Source organism: Zalophus californianus, chromosome 5 (assembly GCF_009762305.2).
Source record: "Zalophus californianus isolate mZalCal1 chromosome 5, mZalCal1.pri.v2, whole genome shotgun sequence".
Classification (NCBI taxonomy): Eukaryota; Metazoa; Chordata; class Mammalia; order Carnivora; family Otariidae; genus Zalophus; species Zalophus californianus.
Genome location: NC_045599.1, coordinates 147,844,768 through 147,860,626, shown reverse-complemented (window position 1 = coordinate 147,860,626; position 15,859 = coordinate 147,844,768). Strand labels below are relative to the sequence as shown.

Genomic DNA, 15,859 nt, shown 5'->3' with positions numbered 1-15,859 from the left:
TGTGCCCCAGATGACTCATTTTCGATTTTAACTAGGAAATGCCATGCCCACTTTTGACCACTCTCAATCCATAATTTATCTAAGCAAAGTATTTCACATCATTTCCTCATCGTTTCAGCCTTCGCTTTGCCATATGACAACACCTCCCCTTATTTTTGTGATATAGTTGGAATCTCACTATGTGGTAACACGTTAAAGCTTAGGTGTTTGAAAGAATATTGATTGAATTGTGTCTCCATGGATGTAGATGGTTAGATACAAGCTCTTCCCACTTCCTGGTGTTCGCTTCCTGGGAATGGAGCCCAGTGAGTGGACTCGTGATCCAGCTCGAGGTGTGTGGGTCTGGTTTGGGACACCCTAGGCATACGGGGCTTGGCTCTGTCCTTATCTGCCTGGGGACTGGGTCTGTCCAGGGAGTGGTGAGGTCCATTCAGCTCTTCCACGCTACAAATCTTATGGTGCAGGCCCCTAGTGAGGCCACTCAGGCCAGTGCTAATGAAGCCTGGGTGGAAAAATTGGCCTAATTTTGAATTCAGTGAATGGTCTCCTTTGGCTCTCAGATGGAATGACACCTCCAATTTAGCCTTTATTTGTAGTGAGGATGATGCAGAACACTATTATTGTTTTTTAGAGCAAGGTGATTTTGAGCTCCAAGTGCTTAGTTTTTTTTCGAGATCAAGGGTGTGGGAAATACATATATATCCCAGAAATGCTCCTTGGGCTGATTTTAAGGCCAATTCATGTTTAGAGTGAAGCATAGGGTAGCAAGTCTTTCAAGAAGAATCAATTCTGAAATGTATGCGCGTCTCTGTCATGATGTCTCTGAGTCATTCCTCCTTTCAGAGTTTCTTACAGAGGTACCCTAAGGGCCAACTAAATTGATTGGTGATGGCTGGGTTCACGTGTGTGTGGGCCCCATAGCCCCACTCCAGTAAGGATCTGGTTGACCTCTGGGTGATGGTAGACTGCATTCTGTTCACTCCAGTATTTCAGAATTAGTCCCCGCCCCGTTTAAATGCAAAACAGATGATAGCATCACAAGTGGGCAGAAAGCAAAAAGAGACAATATTAATGATCCTAAGAAAGGTGAGTCACAGTATAACCTTTTGATGAAGTGAAGAATCATTGTTGGCTACAATGGCACAATGTTGGTTTACCTGTTCATGCACTGTGACACCATTGTAAATGCAAAAATACAGTTTCATGAAGCAATTCAAGTAGCTGGGGCTTTCAAAGATGCATCTGGAGTTTGCAGACTTCTAGGTGAGGTATACAGCTGAAACAAGTAGAAATCTACACACAGTGAGGGCAGTCAATGGTGGTCGAGGGCTTTTGCCCAGGAGGTGATTTCACTGGGCTGCTGACCAGGCTGGAGCAACTGTAATGAGAAAGACAAGATGATTAAAACAACAAAACAAAACAAAACAACTGTAACATTCTTCATGGCACAATACATCGGAATAATTATTTTGTTGTCAAAAAAATGAGAATGGGAAAAAATAACAGATTCTAGGGCATAAGAAAACAGTACTGAACAATTTGTGGGTTTACCCAGTTTTGTCCAGGGAAAAGGTGCTTTGATTCTAGGGCGTTGCTACTGGTTATCTGGACAGATAACTATCTCTCATTCTTTTATGCATTGACAGCAATATCCCTTTATAAAACATTCAGAGTCCTCCTTTCTAACCACACTTAACCCCATCATAAGTGACTAAATTGTCACTCTGGTTTCTCTCCACACCTTGAAAAGGTATTAGGTACTTTCCCTAGGCCTGATCACTTTGGGGTAAGCTAGTGGAACTGCCGTTTTCCATAAAGAACCCACAAAGTCCTGTGCCTTGGGGCAGTTCTGCCTGCCTGGCCCAGCGGACTTTCTTCTTTGGCACCTCTCTGCCCACAGACTCTCTTTGTGAGTCTTCTTGGGTTTCCCTATTCACATCATATGCCTTTGTTATGGTAGTGGTCTTTCAGTGTGGTTTTGGTGATGGAACCTGTGTTCCAACAGAACAGTCTGCCTGGAGGCAGCCATATGGGAAGAAGAAAGCAAGTGGGTCTGCCTTGGGGAGGAAGGGCAAGCCAACACTCACAGACACATCAGCAGGAGTATTTTCCTGCCCAGCAGGAGCAACCCCTTTAAGAACAGGAGAGAACCAGCGCCCCCCGCCGCCCCCATACACACAGAAGAGCCACCTGACCCATGAGCTTTGGTGAAGCAGCCGGTTTCCCTCTCATGCCTCGTTGGCTAAGGCACCTGTGGGCTGGGTCCATATCCAGGATTCACACACACACCAGCTTCCAATGCTTAGAGCCTTGGCTTATGAGCCTCTGTGATCCTCCAAGGCTCATCCTTGCTCATTAGCCAAGCCTTGATTCCAGCCTTTTTGATCAGAGATTTGGGGCTCTGCCCCACCCTTCTCTGCTTTCTGTGTCCTCTAGGCTGACTGTTGACTCTGCCACGTGCCAGCACTCTCATCGATGTTCATGCTAATTAAATGTTATGCCTCCTTTGTCCCATAGAGAAGAACATGACTGAGAGTCCCCAGCCAGGAGGGAGAATCTTGAAGTATTACGTTTTTCCGAGGAAGTTTTCATGTGTAAACTGTCTGAAATATAAGGAAGGGGTTCACTGAGTTTCAGACTCTGTGTATGTTCTCTGGGTATGAAATTAAAAGATCAAATAGCCTCCCAATTACCATATTGGGACATGACTGCTCTCTAAATAGATGTGGATGTTTATATTTGTCTACTTATAATAAAAACGTTAATTTTTTTTTCTTATGGCTAGATGAAGAAACTATCAAAGCAATAATTTCTATAATACATCGCCCACCTTTCTGAGACCTGAAAGGTAAAATGAAAACCTTATCAAACAAAACATCCAATAATGCCATATGTATTTCAATAAAAATAACTATTTAAGGGTCATGGAGAGAAAGCAGATCGGGGAATATTTTAAAAAGTGACAGCCAGAAAAGATTATTTTCTTATTTTATTAAATCACACAGTAGACATCTTTTATCCCTCCTTAACAGGAACTTGGGTGGTTCTCCATCTGCGTTCAGTTGCTTTTAAATGGAAACTGCATGAAACAAAAATGGAAGAGAGCCAACTTCAACCACCAGCTACCCTAGAATACTCACCTCTGGACCTGCCCCCCCAAACTATGGCACCAGTGCAGGTGACTTCTCAAAAAGTGCCATTCTGTACCCCTAGTATGCATGAACTCTCCCCCACTCCCTGGGTGTCTTATGAAACACGAATCCTGAGTCTGTAGACCCTCCACTAGGTTGAGTGTGGGTATAGTTTTAATGTGGTCTCCTATGGTTTTGCATAATTGAAACGTATCTACTCAGGGTTTTCTCATGTCTTTGGGGTCTGAGAGTTGAAGTAATCTCTGGGGTGCAAGATTCTCTGATTGCTTTTGGACAGCCCTTGGGCAAGGAAGTCCCTAATCAATCATGTGCTAAGGAGCTAGGACTGTCAATCTGGGATGGACAACAGTTTAGTAGATAGATTAGAGAGTAAAGCATCTACCAGAAGCTCCGCTGGTGATTTTTCTTTTCTGCCTCCATTCCTTGACAATTAATTAATCAGCTAACATGCATTTATTAAGCTCCATTATTAAATATCGATTATATTTCTCTGTGTGTGTGAAGTTCCATAGAGAACAGAAGATATATTGGTGGGGGATACAATGATGATTACAAAATAATCACCAGTGTACTGTGGTAAAGGCTGCCTCTGTTTATTAATTACCTCCCATGTGCTGGGAAGGATCCTGGTGCTTCACACATATCATCTGTAGCTCTCTTGGAGGCACTACAAGGTGGTTGTGCCAGCCCCATTTTAAACAGGAAGAAATCAAGGCTCGTAGCAGTCACACTTTCCCCGAGCCTTTACGTAGGGAATGAATAAGGCAATATCACCATATACTAATTCTGAAGATGACATTAATTATCATTCAGTAAGTAGAAAGGGCCTAGTATGCGCAAGGCAGTCCTTATGCCACTAAGAGCCTTGGAAAATTAAAGAAGAGGAAGATTCAGTCTTTGTCATCCATGAAACCCAACTATCATCAGTTGGGATTACAAAACAGGCATATCCACAGGCCCACCCTTGATTTAATAATGATCCCAATAATCTTTGCCCCAACGTGAGAAGCACATGAGAACATAAAGAGACAAGAATGACCCTAAAAGAGTAACTATTTGGAGAGTCACATGGAATGGTTAAAAGAGCTCTGCCCTAGCACAGAGGCTTCTGTTCCAGATTCTGTTCCTGAATCTGGGACAGAATATGGTGCCTTACGTAAGTACTTTCAACTCTATGAGCCTCAGTTCCCCTGTCTGTGTATGGGGGAGGGACAGGCTCCACCTGCCTCCCAACCCTGAAAGACTCAATAGTGTGGGACATATTCTAACCCAAGTTCTAACAATGTTAGTCCTGTTGTACATACTCTACATAGTAATCCCAGGAGCATCTAGTGTTCAAATGTGTCATTTAGAGGAAAGCCATTTGGGTCGACCCTCTGCTTTATAAGCTTTCACTGGCACCCAAGGACATCAGGCTGAGGGAGTAACTCAAGCCCACCAAACAAACACATCCTCAGTGGACAGCAGAATGCCTTTTCATGCCTTTACAGCATCATAACCCTTGTGCAGACTGGCAGTTGTCTTGTCTTCATCATCTCTCAGCATGTTCTCCCTCTCATTAGACGGCACGGAAAACAAAATCCTACTCATTGATAAAAATACAGGGTTCAAATACTTAAAGTTCATTAGATTTTTCAAAAATCTCTTATGTGGGCAGGCGTATATGAGAATAAGAAATGTGTCTATTGAGTTGGAATGAGAATAAGGAGGCTTAATTGACTTGAAAGATTTCATTTTTTCAGGCCAAAATGGATGGTTTTATCATTCGGACTAAAAATGAAATTTTTGTCTAGCTACACGAGGAATGACCTTGGTAGTGACATTGGATCCCCAAAAGTCTGATGGCTGTTTTTTCTACTAAAACTGAATTCAAATGTTCAATTATTAGCTCTGAAATTCTACCTTTTTTTCCTTTGCTATTATGACAATTCCACTTTTTGGAGTTACTGATTTCAAAACAAAGCAGGTAGGTAGGTAGGGCCAAGGACAACCCTGTATTGTAGGCCATGTACCAGGAGTATAAACTCAGGCAAGATACTTATCTGCTTTTTTTTTTTTTTAGATTATTTATTTATTTATTTATTTGACAGAGAGAGACACGGTGAGAGAGAGAACACAAGCAGGGGGAGTGGGAGAGGGAAAGCAGGCTTCCCGCTGAGCAGGGAGCCCGATGCGGGGCTCGATCCCAGGACCCTGGGATCATGACCTGAGCCGAAGGCAGACGCTTAACGATTGAGCCACCCAGGCGCCCTAATACTTATCCTCTTAAAGCTCAAGTTCCCCACTCTAGAAAGGGGAAAACAATATCTAATTTATACTATTGTTGTGAAAATAAATGAGATAATATATGCAAGTTATTCAGAACCACTTTGAAACATAGAAAATACAGTAATTAGTAGATATTGGCTTTGAATGGAACAATGAGTTCTTGGTTAATTGCCACCAAATATACCTTTGGCAATAAGAGAAAGTTTCTGAGTTTCTGGGAAATATAATGGAAACAGATCATAATGGTTCAGTTATGTGGTGACATTCTCTGTTTATTTAGAGAATGAAAGATTAATGGAATCTCATGAAGGTGGATGAAAGAAGGCTTCAGAAGGAGTTATTTTTAGTTAATTTTCATAGATCTCTCTGATAATCACTGGGAGGATGCTGAGGGAAGACCTTAGGGTATAGAATTGGTAGGAATCAGGGGAAATGGAGAATGATACTCATTTACCGGAGATGGGAAGATATATAATTCTAATATAACTGAGGCTTATCTATTTTTCTTTTTTTTTAATCGAGGTGCAATTGACTTATGACAGTATTATTAGTTTCAGGCATACAACATAATGATTCAGTATTTGCATATGTTGCAAAATGATAGTTTACATCGGGCATCATACATAGTTACAAAATTTTTTCTTATAAGAACTTGCAAGATCTCTCTTAGTGAATTCCAATATACAATACACTATTATTAACTGTAGTCACCATGCTGTACATGACATCCCCGCGACTTACTTGTTTCATAACTGGAAGTTTATACCTTTTGATCTTCCTTTATCCATTTCACCCACCCCTGACCCCCAACCTGTGGCATCCACCAACCTGTTCTCGGTATCTATGAGCTTGTTTTCTTTTCACTTAGCATGGTGCCCTTGAGGTCCTACCAATTGTCACAAATAGCAAGATCTCATTATGTTTTTTATGGCTGAATAATATTCCAGAGAGAGAGAGATAGAGATAGAGAGAGAGGGACATTTATCACATTTTCTTTGTCCATCTATGAACGCTTAAGTGTTTTCATATCTTGACTATTGTAAATAATGCTGCAATGAACATCTGGTGCATATATCTTTTTAAGTTAATGTTTTCATTTTCTTTAGATAAATAGCCAGGAGTGGAATTACTGCATCATATGGTGGTTCTATTTTTTAATTTTTTGAGGAAACTCCATACTGTTTTCCACAGCGGCTGTGCCAATTTACATTCCCACCAGTAGTGCACAGGGTTCCCTTTTCTCCACACCCTCGCCAACACTTGTTACTTCTTGTCTTTTTGATAATGGCCATTCTAACAGGTGTGAGGTGAGATCTCATTGCAATTTGTTTTGACTTGCAGTTCCCTGACAATGAGTGATGTTGAGCACCTTTTCATATACCGGTTGGCCATCTGTATGTCTTCTTTAGAAAAATGTCTGTTTAGGAGCACCTGGGTGGCTCAGTCAGTTAAGCAGCTGCCTTTGGCTCAAGTTGTGATCCCGGGGTCCTGGGATTGAGCCCTGCTTCAGGGCCCCTGCTCAGCGAGGAGTCTGCTTGTCCCTCTCCCTCTGCCCCTCACCCCTGCACACACACATTCATGCTCCCTCTCAAATAAATAAATAAAATCTTAAAAAAAAAGGAAACTGTTTAGATATTCTGCCCATATCTTAATAGAATTGTTTGATTGTTTTTTGTTTGTTTTTGCTGTTGAGGTGTGTGAGTTCTTTATATATGTTAGAAATTAACTCCTTATCAGATTTATGATTTGCCAATATTTTCTCCCATTCAGGAGTTTGCCTTTTCATTTTGTTGATTTTTTTTTTTTTGCTGTGCAGCTTTTCTCTATTTTTTTTAATTTATTTTCAAGTTATGATAATATGGAAAGCATACACATAAATGCAAAATTTCCCCTTTCCCTGATGCCCCCAAATTTTTTTCTTCTGAGCAAGCTTTGGTTTTAAGCATGATGAGTGTTTCCAGATCTGTGTTTATGCAGATCCTGTGCATGCACGCATACATATGTATAAATATATAGTTGGCTTGCTCATAACATTAATGGATTCACAATGTACATCTTTTTTTTGCCATGCACTTATTACTGAAGATATCTTGGGATTATTTTAATATCAAAACATATGGATTTATTATTTTTTCTTTCTAACCGCTGCCACTATTCATCTTAATATTCCCTCATCGATGAACAGTTAGGTTGTTTGCAATTATTCTGCTGTTACAGGGGAAGCTTTCTTGACTATATATGCATGTGCCCTTTTTGCACACATGTGAACATTTCCCTGGGAGGGATGTGAATTTATATTTTATAGATACTGACAGATTACCTTGTTAAAATATCTACACCAACTTGGAATTCCACAAATGGAACACAAGATTGCCATGTGCACCACACCCTCAACAACACACTGGATATTAGCAATTTCTGCCAATCTGAAAGGAAAATCACATGCCATTTGTTGAATTTATATTTTCCTAATTTTGCATATTAACCATTATGTAAACTTTGTATATTTTTTCTGCTGTTATCTTTTCTTATTAATTCATGAGAACTTTTTATATATTGTAGTTCACTACTTTTCTTTTGATTGTTTTATGGTATATTTTGTCACATGAAAGATTTTATAGGAGGTCTTATCCTTCAATAATTTTGGTAGGGCTTCTAAGGTTTGTGTAAGCATAACTTTCCTAAACCAAATTTGGCAGTCCATTTATATTCCTTCTACTAAATTCCTTCTACTAAATATATATACATATATATATATGTATGTATATGTATATCCACTTTTAATTTATTTGGATATTTTAGGGTTTATGTTTTAATAAAACAATTCTAACTTTGACTACAAAGTGAACTTCTATATTCTCTTCCAATGCATTTATTATTTTTATTTATATTATTAATTCATAAAAATTTATTTTGGTTCTCGATGTGTAGCAGGGATATACCATTGTTTATCAGATTGGTAGGTTTTTCCCAACAACATTCATAATTTCACTACCAATTTGAAATGTTGTCTTTTTATGTAATTTTAAAAAGATATTTTATGTGGCTCTGCTTCTGAATTCTCTTCTCACTGTTTCACTCTTCATTCCTGAGTTACTGTAGTTTTAGACTATTCATAAAAAAGCATACATATGTAGGTGTGATAATAAATTTAGAGACCCATTTTTTTTCCAAACGAGAAGAGTCAAGTTCTTGAAAATGTCTTCAAATGTATCTTTCCTTATACGTGTGCCTTCACTAGCGTGCGTGCCGCTCCTTCCGTCTGCTGAAACTGTTCGGGGCGGGCAGACTAGGCCCTCAGATGGTCATATCCAAACTGTGATGATGCCTAAGTGTCGCCACGCCCGTAGTTTATGTTATGCTCCAGATACATCTCTATATGTCTGCTGATTTGGTCAAAAAAGTTATGTTAGAAGTGAAAAGTCAGAGTTTAATAGCTCTGTAAGTTTGCACATTAAACTATTGATTTATCCATGGCTGAATGTTATTTGTGATAATTTAAGCACACAGCTTTGTTTTGTGCCAGAAGTAGGTAAATATGTAAAAGAGAGACAACTTCTCTGGCTCTTATGCCAAATTTTAACTGAAAGAGGAATGAGAATTCAGGAAACAAAAGATCACCTGCTTATACGCTACTGCGAGATTCATGTCCTCACCTTCCCAATGATCCGGGAGACTGATTTTAATCATATCCCTGAAAGAGTGATATACTTCATGCACGGAGTATGTGTGCTGTAAATTTTGATAAGCTCACCCACATATTATTGCAAGCGGCTTGGAAAACATTTTCTCCACCAGCTCATAGTACAGGGCACAATACAATATTTGTTTCCATTTCTAAAGCTTTGCTTTATCTATTTGCTTTGTTTTCCAGGAAAATAATATATTTAAATAGACACTATGATTTGGCAAGTTTACCATGCTTGGAGTTTTCAAGCCCATTAGAAAAGTATGCTAGTTATATAATATAGCCTCTCTTTCAAATAGGCTTGCATTTTTACTTATTTAATTTCATAAAAATGCTTGAAATAACATACTCCAACCACTGAAGGATACATATATCAGAGTTTAAAAAATGGATTAATGTAGTGCTTTTCTTCCAAGAATCTCCAATGTGTCACACACATTTTCAGGACCCAACTCTTCATTTTCCCTCAGTATTTACCAGAGGTTTATGAGGTCTTATGTAATATGTAGATAGTAAGATCTGCAAAGTGTAGCAGTGTAGACACTCAGCAAACTCGTGGCATGGCAAATCTGGGAAAATTTCCTATAGTGATTTCATCAACTGAAAAATACCATGTATAAAAATGCAATAACATCAACCCACACAAGTACTCTGGCTATGAATCGATCATTTATTGTACTGAAAATTATGGAAAATGAGCCAGGTTTCTTTGGCAGTACTTTGAACAAGATCACTTTTTTTTTTTTAACTATTCTATAAATATACATAGGAAATAGTTGATGGACACACAACCAGTGAGAAAACAAAGAAGATTAAAAGTAACATGAAACAAAAAAAATCACTAAGCAGTAATCCTGTTGTCTCACTTCTCTGTGCTTTACTTGAAGAATGTGTTTGTTTTGTTAATAAATGTCACATAATAGGTTTGCTTATAACTCTGAAAGAAATAGAAGCAATGTTTCAAAGCCTGACACAGTGATTTCGATACAAATTGAATGGAGTTAAATATAGAAGTAATGTGAACAGCAATGAAACAATTCAGAACTCAGATCAGTCCCTTCTCTTAACCTGGGGTAATTTACTAATGTGAGCAAGGTCAAGCCTGGGGAGGAATTCTAAACCTCAGGAATAAATCATGACTTCACCAGACTGACTAAAAAGGTGCATGGCTTCTGTGACTGGTGTGCCCTCCCTTGTACTCACTGCATCACATGATTTCAGGATCAGAGGTAAGCACTGTCATTGGTTGGTTTCCTGACTTCCCTGCGAGTATTTAAAACCTTATTCATAGTTTGCCCTGCAGACACGCCCTTTAGTCCTTTCTTTTGTTTGATAAAGTATTCCATTCAAAAAGTGTTTACTGGACAAGCGCCACAAAAACGAGTGCTAATTTAGGGATAATAGGACATTTTCCTGGTTCTATCCATCTCTGAGTATCATCAATTTAAGAAACACATATGAGTACACCACAAAAATAAATTGCATCGGGTACTGTCCTCAGACTGCTAAAGCAAAAAATGAGGATTTCTGGTCTATGACAATCTTGATCAATGCATTATGAAATACATGTCTAAAACCTGGCTAAATTAAGTAATTTTTATGAAAATAGGATAAGCGGCCTATCTAATTGCTTTAAATATTGGCTTTATGCCAATCAATCAAGACAAACACCAAAGTCATATGGACTTGAATTAAATTACCTTATCATCTTAAAAAGTCTCTTTCCCTAGGTAACATGGCAAAGTTATGCCCAAAGTTATTATCAAAGGGTGTCATTTAAAAACAGCATATGAAATTTATTAGGGCATTTGTGGTAAAAATCTTAGCGCAGAAAGAGTCATTTTGGACCAGTGTCCTTGCTGACTGAGTTATCTCAGACAAATGTTAGCTCAGGAAGGATTGTTCTGGACTGTATATGGGATCCCTAAGCCCACAGTCAAGAAAGACCTGGTTGGGCTGCAGTATCCCATGATGCCCAGGTTTGGGCGCCTGCAAATAACAGTGGTTTACCTTTTGTTTGGGGTGGACCAATGTGGGTTTCATGAGGGCTCTGTACTGTGCTGTCCCCGTTCACTATAGCTAACAGAGCCTCCGCCTGGGACAAGCCCTGACGATTGAGCACTTGCACACACACATGGTCACTTTTGCTCACATTTAATTGACCAAAGCAAGTCACAGGCAGCTCCTCATCTCAAACAGGAGAGAAACTATTTTCAGAAGGATGGGAATTTGGAATACTGGTCCACAGTACTGATGGCTACCACGACCCACGATGAAACATAATGGGAGAGACTATTAATAATTCAGGACTAGGTAAAACTATGATTCCCACCCCTTCATGGAATTAAGATTTTTTTTTTCAATAATGAGGATAATTTAACTCATCTCTCCCCCCCTCTCTTTTTAACTTCTACTCTAGGAAACTCAGACTTGAAGCTCTGCTACAGCTTCAGTTATGGAACCCTGAAATTTGAGACTCTATTTCTATACATTTATAAATACATAAAAATTTATATATAAATTTGAAAATTATATATAATATATAAATTTTGTGTTATGTGTATTTTATCACTGTAAAAATTGGGGGGGGGTGTTATCCGAGAGGAGTCCCACATCAGGAAGCAGGAGCCCCGGCCAAGTAACCCCACTGTGTTCACTTGCTGGGAGTCTCGGGGAGCGAGAATTAATGTAGGCTTTCAGTCATCTATGATGGTATTATACATTCTATTAATATGTATACATGTCACATTTTAAGCAGTATAAATGTCAAGTGAATGGAAGCCACAAGTCAGCCCAACAATGAACAACTGACAGAAATTGACTACTCAGTGCTAATCGTCTGAGGTGAAATGAATGAACAAGCTCTTTCACACTGCTCACCTTTATTTTTTTGCAGCTAAAAGCACTTGTCTTAAAGCTTAAATTTTTTTCCATGAACCTTTTTCGAGCATAAAGTGATCTTACTTTAAAATGGACACCTTTAAAAAATTAAAATGGGAACACCTGATGGCTCAGTCAGTTAAGTGTCTGACTCTTGATCTCAGCTCAGGTCTTGGGCTCATGGTTGTGAGTTTGAGCCCCGTGTTGGGCTCCACAGTGGGCGTGGAACCTACTTAAAAAATAATAATAATAAAATGGACACCTTAGTTCTTTTCTTTCCCCAAAATTACTCTTGAACACCTTTGGGAATTACTTGTTGGTTAAAGCCATTGGATTCTCACTAAAATGTTTGAAGCTTCATACAAAATCTATACTTTTTTGCTTTAAGGATTGGCAATTCAAATGTTCATCTTTTGAGGTATCTTTATGATGACACATTCTCTTAGCAAATGGAATGACCATATGTGGCTGGAGAAAAAGTAGTTTTTAATAAAAAGGCTGGTCCTTCATCTCTGGGTGATATATTCAAACTGTGTGACTGAAGATCGGCAAGGGGCAGGGAGCCATCTTTCCAGATGGCTCCTCAAACCCTAATAAGCCTGAAATGTCATGGGATGTGGCTTTGCATGGAGGTTTAATTGTCACTACAGCTTTGCTTGTTTTCCACACCGTGCTATTCTTTTTTTTTTTTTTTAAGATTTTATTCATTTATTTGACAGAGAGACACAGCGAGAGAGGGAACACAAGCAGGGGGAGTGGGGGAGGGAGAAGCAGGCTTCCTGCCGAGCAGGGAGCCTGATGTGAGGCTCGATCCCAGGACCCTGGGATCCTGACCTGAGCTGAAGGCAGACGCTTAATGACTGAGCCACCCAGGCGCCATATACACCATGCTATTCTTATAATCATTCCTGACTTCACCTTAGATTGCCCCACAAGGGAAAAGAATACTAGTTTGGATAAAACCAGGAAGTTCCTTTCTTTAAAAGCTCTGGTTAATTGTACAGAGGGTGAGAAATGTTCCGTCAGAAGAGACGGGGCTCTGACGCCTGCCTTCAGCACAGGGCTGCAGAATCCAAATGCGTGGAACTTCCAGCAGTTTCCGTGCCTCTCAGTTGAATCCAGAAGACCCCATAGATGAGTGAGTTAGTTGCTTTATGAATGTTTTAATAATCCTAATATATTTCAGCAACTAAGTTAAAATCGTGGGTACTTCAAGTAATAAACGAATATTGTGAAAACTCCCTTTGGATAATAAGTGTGTGTGTGTGTGTGTGTGTTAGTACTAAAGAAATCTAGTGTGATATTCTCCTCCCAAAACACACATATATGGGGATCTTACCTCTTCACTTCAAGGTGTTCATATATTAGCAACCTAATTCCAGGAAAATGGTCACTTGAGGCAGCTAAAATTCTTGAGGCTTAGAGGACTGGTTCCCACACCTAATTACCTAATTTTGTTATTCTTTTTCTTAAAGGGATGCTCTAAAACTGAATGAGCTGCAGGCCCCCAAACCTTGCTCACTCTGATAGTTACTATTTCTCCCCTGATGTGCTCTGAAAGCCCAGTGAACCAAGGGGCTTTAAAACCTGTCCCTGCTTTGTGACAGGAGGGTCACAAAGGGGTGAGAATAGAGCTATGATAGAAAGTGGGCTGGACTTTTGCTTTATAAGGATCTGTACCTCCTTGTCTCCCCCCCAGAATGTAGAATATCTCTTTTCTACACTTTCTGGGAATTTTATTACAGACAAGTTACATCTTTAGTTACCTCATTACATAGACGCCACATCTTTATAGTGTGCATTGGGTTCTTTCTATGAGAAACTCAGCAACCTCAGGCAACCGTGAGGACCTGATCTGGACTTTTAGCCAAGGCCTTTTTAGGGATGCTTGTGCACAGTCATGTCCTGAATGGACCTTTGCTTTCCCTGGGCTGCTGCCCTACTGATTTTGCAAAGAACGTCTGAAGGATCATGTTTCTGCTGAAGACTGACTCTTGAATAACTGAATATAGGAAAATGTCCCCATGGATAGGCAAATGCCTATGAGCCACCCCTTAAATATTTTTATTATGATGCAACACAATATATTCAGCCCCCCAAATCAAAATAGTATTAGTATTAAGCATATTTGGTTAAATGTCATAACTATCCCAAAGCATAATCCTTTCCCAGCACTGTTTTACAAAGCATTGCTAAGCTACCCACTCCTGATTATAGGGATAGGAATGCAGTGTTTACAGAGTGACACTTGTAGAATTTTTGACAGTATTCCTGTGTGAACTGGTATTTCTAAAAGCTAAACCCCCTACATTGGCCTCATTCCTTTGTAATCCTAGACCGCTTCTTGGAAGCGTGCGCATGAGTGACTGGTTAAATCATTTGCCTTTTCTGTATTTCAGTCGTACAAATCACAGTGAGAATATCTGCCTTTCCTTTATTACAAAATGACAGTTTTAGACTAGTGCATTTTTACATCTGTCTGCAACTGAGATTCTGAGAAAAAACAAACAAACAAACAAACAAACAAACAAACAAACCTTGTAAACCTCCTTCACTGGATGAGACTGGCCTTAAGAAGAGTTGTGTGTGCCTGGACTGATGCAGCTGGAGTAGGAATCAAACCAGAGATTTACTTCCCAGACCCCTACGCACCTGCTCTCCAGCAGGCAGGACTGATGCTGTTCACCCGCACAGAGCCGGAACGTGGGCCGTGGGGGGTGAGGCACGTCTCCACCTGGTCAGGTGAGAGGCCGTAAGCCGGCATGTCCACCAGCCGACGAGCCAGACGTGGGGAGACAGGGCTCCCAGGGAACCGCAGTCCATTTGAACCTGACCTTTGGGAATAAAGGGACAAAAAACACTGGGGGAATTTTACATGAGGGATCTCTACTCCACGGAGCACATCTGGATTCCCTCATTTACTGACCACAAAACTGACATCAGGCAGCAGATGTTCTGAGAAACGGCCACCGGGGACTGCATCAAACTGACAACTCGCCGAGGTAGAATTCACATTCGTTAAAAAAACAAAACAAAACAAAAAACCAAACCCACAGGCCCCAAATGACGCCAAACCAGCTAACCCTTTAACCTAATTGTAGTTTCAGCCTCCCCCAGAAATGTGTCTTAACCTGCCAATCTATTTGGCAGGAGTTTTCTATAAGCACCAAGGAGGTAATCTATCCCCTGGGCCCTCTCCATCACCAAGGGGAAGATGAGACAGTTCAGCTAGTAAGACCTTCTGCCCCACCCCTACAAGGTCAGGTGACTTGACAAAACCAATCTTTTCTTTTCTTTTGCTGATAACTTTCTTTTTCTTTTTAAGATTTTATTTTTATTTATTTGAGCGAAAGAGAGTGAACGAGAGACAGAGAGTGAGCACAAGCAGGGGAGGAGCAGAGGGAGAGGGAGAAGCAGACTCTCTGTTGAGCAGGGAGCTTAATGCGGAACTTGATCCTGGGACCCTGGGATCATGACCTGAGCCGAGGGCAGACGCTTACCCGACTGAGCCACCAGGTGCCCCTTGCTGATAACTTTCATGGTGTGGTCTCCTTCCTCTAAAATCCTGCCATCTTGTACAATTCCTCAGAGCTCTCCTCAACTCAGTAGATGGAAGGTGGCCCCATTTGTGAATCATTTCATAAAGCCAATTACATCTATGAATGTACGTACGGCATAGATTGCTGTTTTGCTGAGATCTAAGCAAGGGACATTCACTTTGGAGACACTAGTTGTCTTGGTATTTTTATAAGCTTTTTGAATTTCCAGGTCAGGTTAAGGAAAACTAGAACAGTATTTACAACAAGCACCTTACCTCAACTTCTGCAGTTTCTAACCTTAAAGAAAGACAAATCTCTATATATCCCTACAT

At 40.1% G+C, this 15,859-nt stretch overlaps 1 long non-coding RNA gene across 1 annotated transcript in view; it reads right to left on the bottom strand.

The window, feature by feature from the left end:
• Positions 1–1,255: 1,255 nt before the first annotated feature.
• Positions 1,256–15,859, bottom strand: part of LOC113929846 — a 73,758-nt gene continuing 59,154 nt past the window's right edge. Inside the window, exon 3 of the long non-coding RNA XR_003522346.2 lies at positions 1,256–1,378. This is a non-coding gene — a long non-coding RNA (uncharacterized LOC113929846). The remainder of the gene's footprint in view (positions 1,379–15,859) is intronic.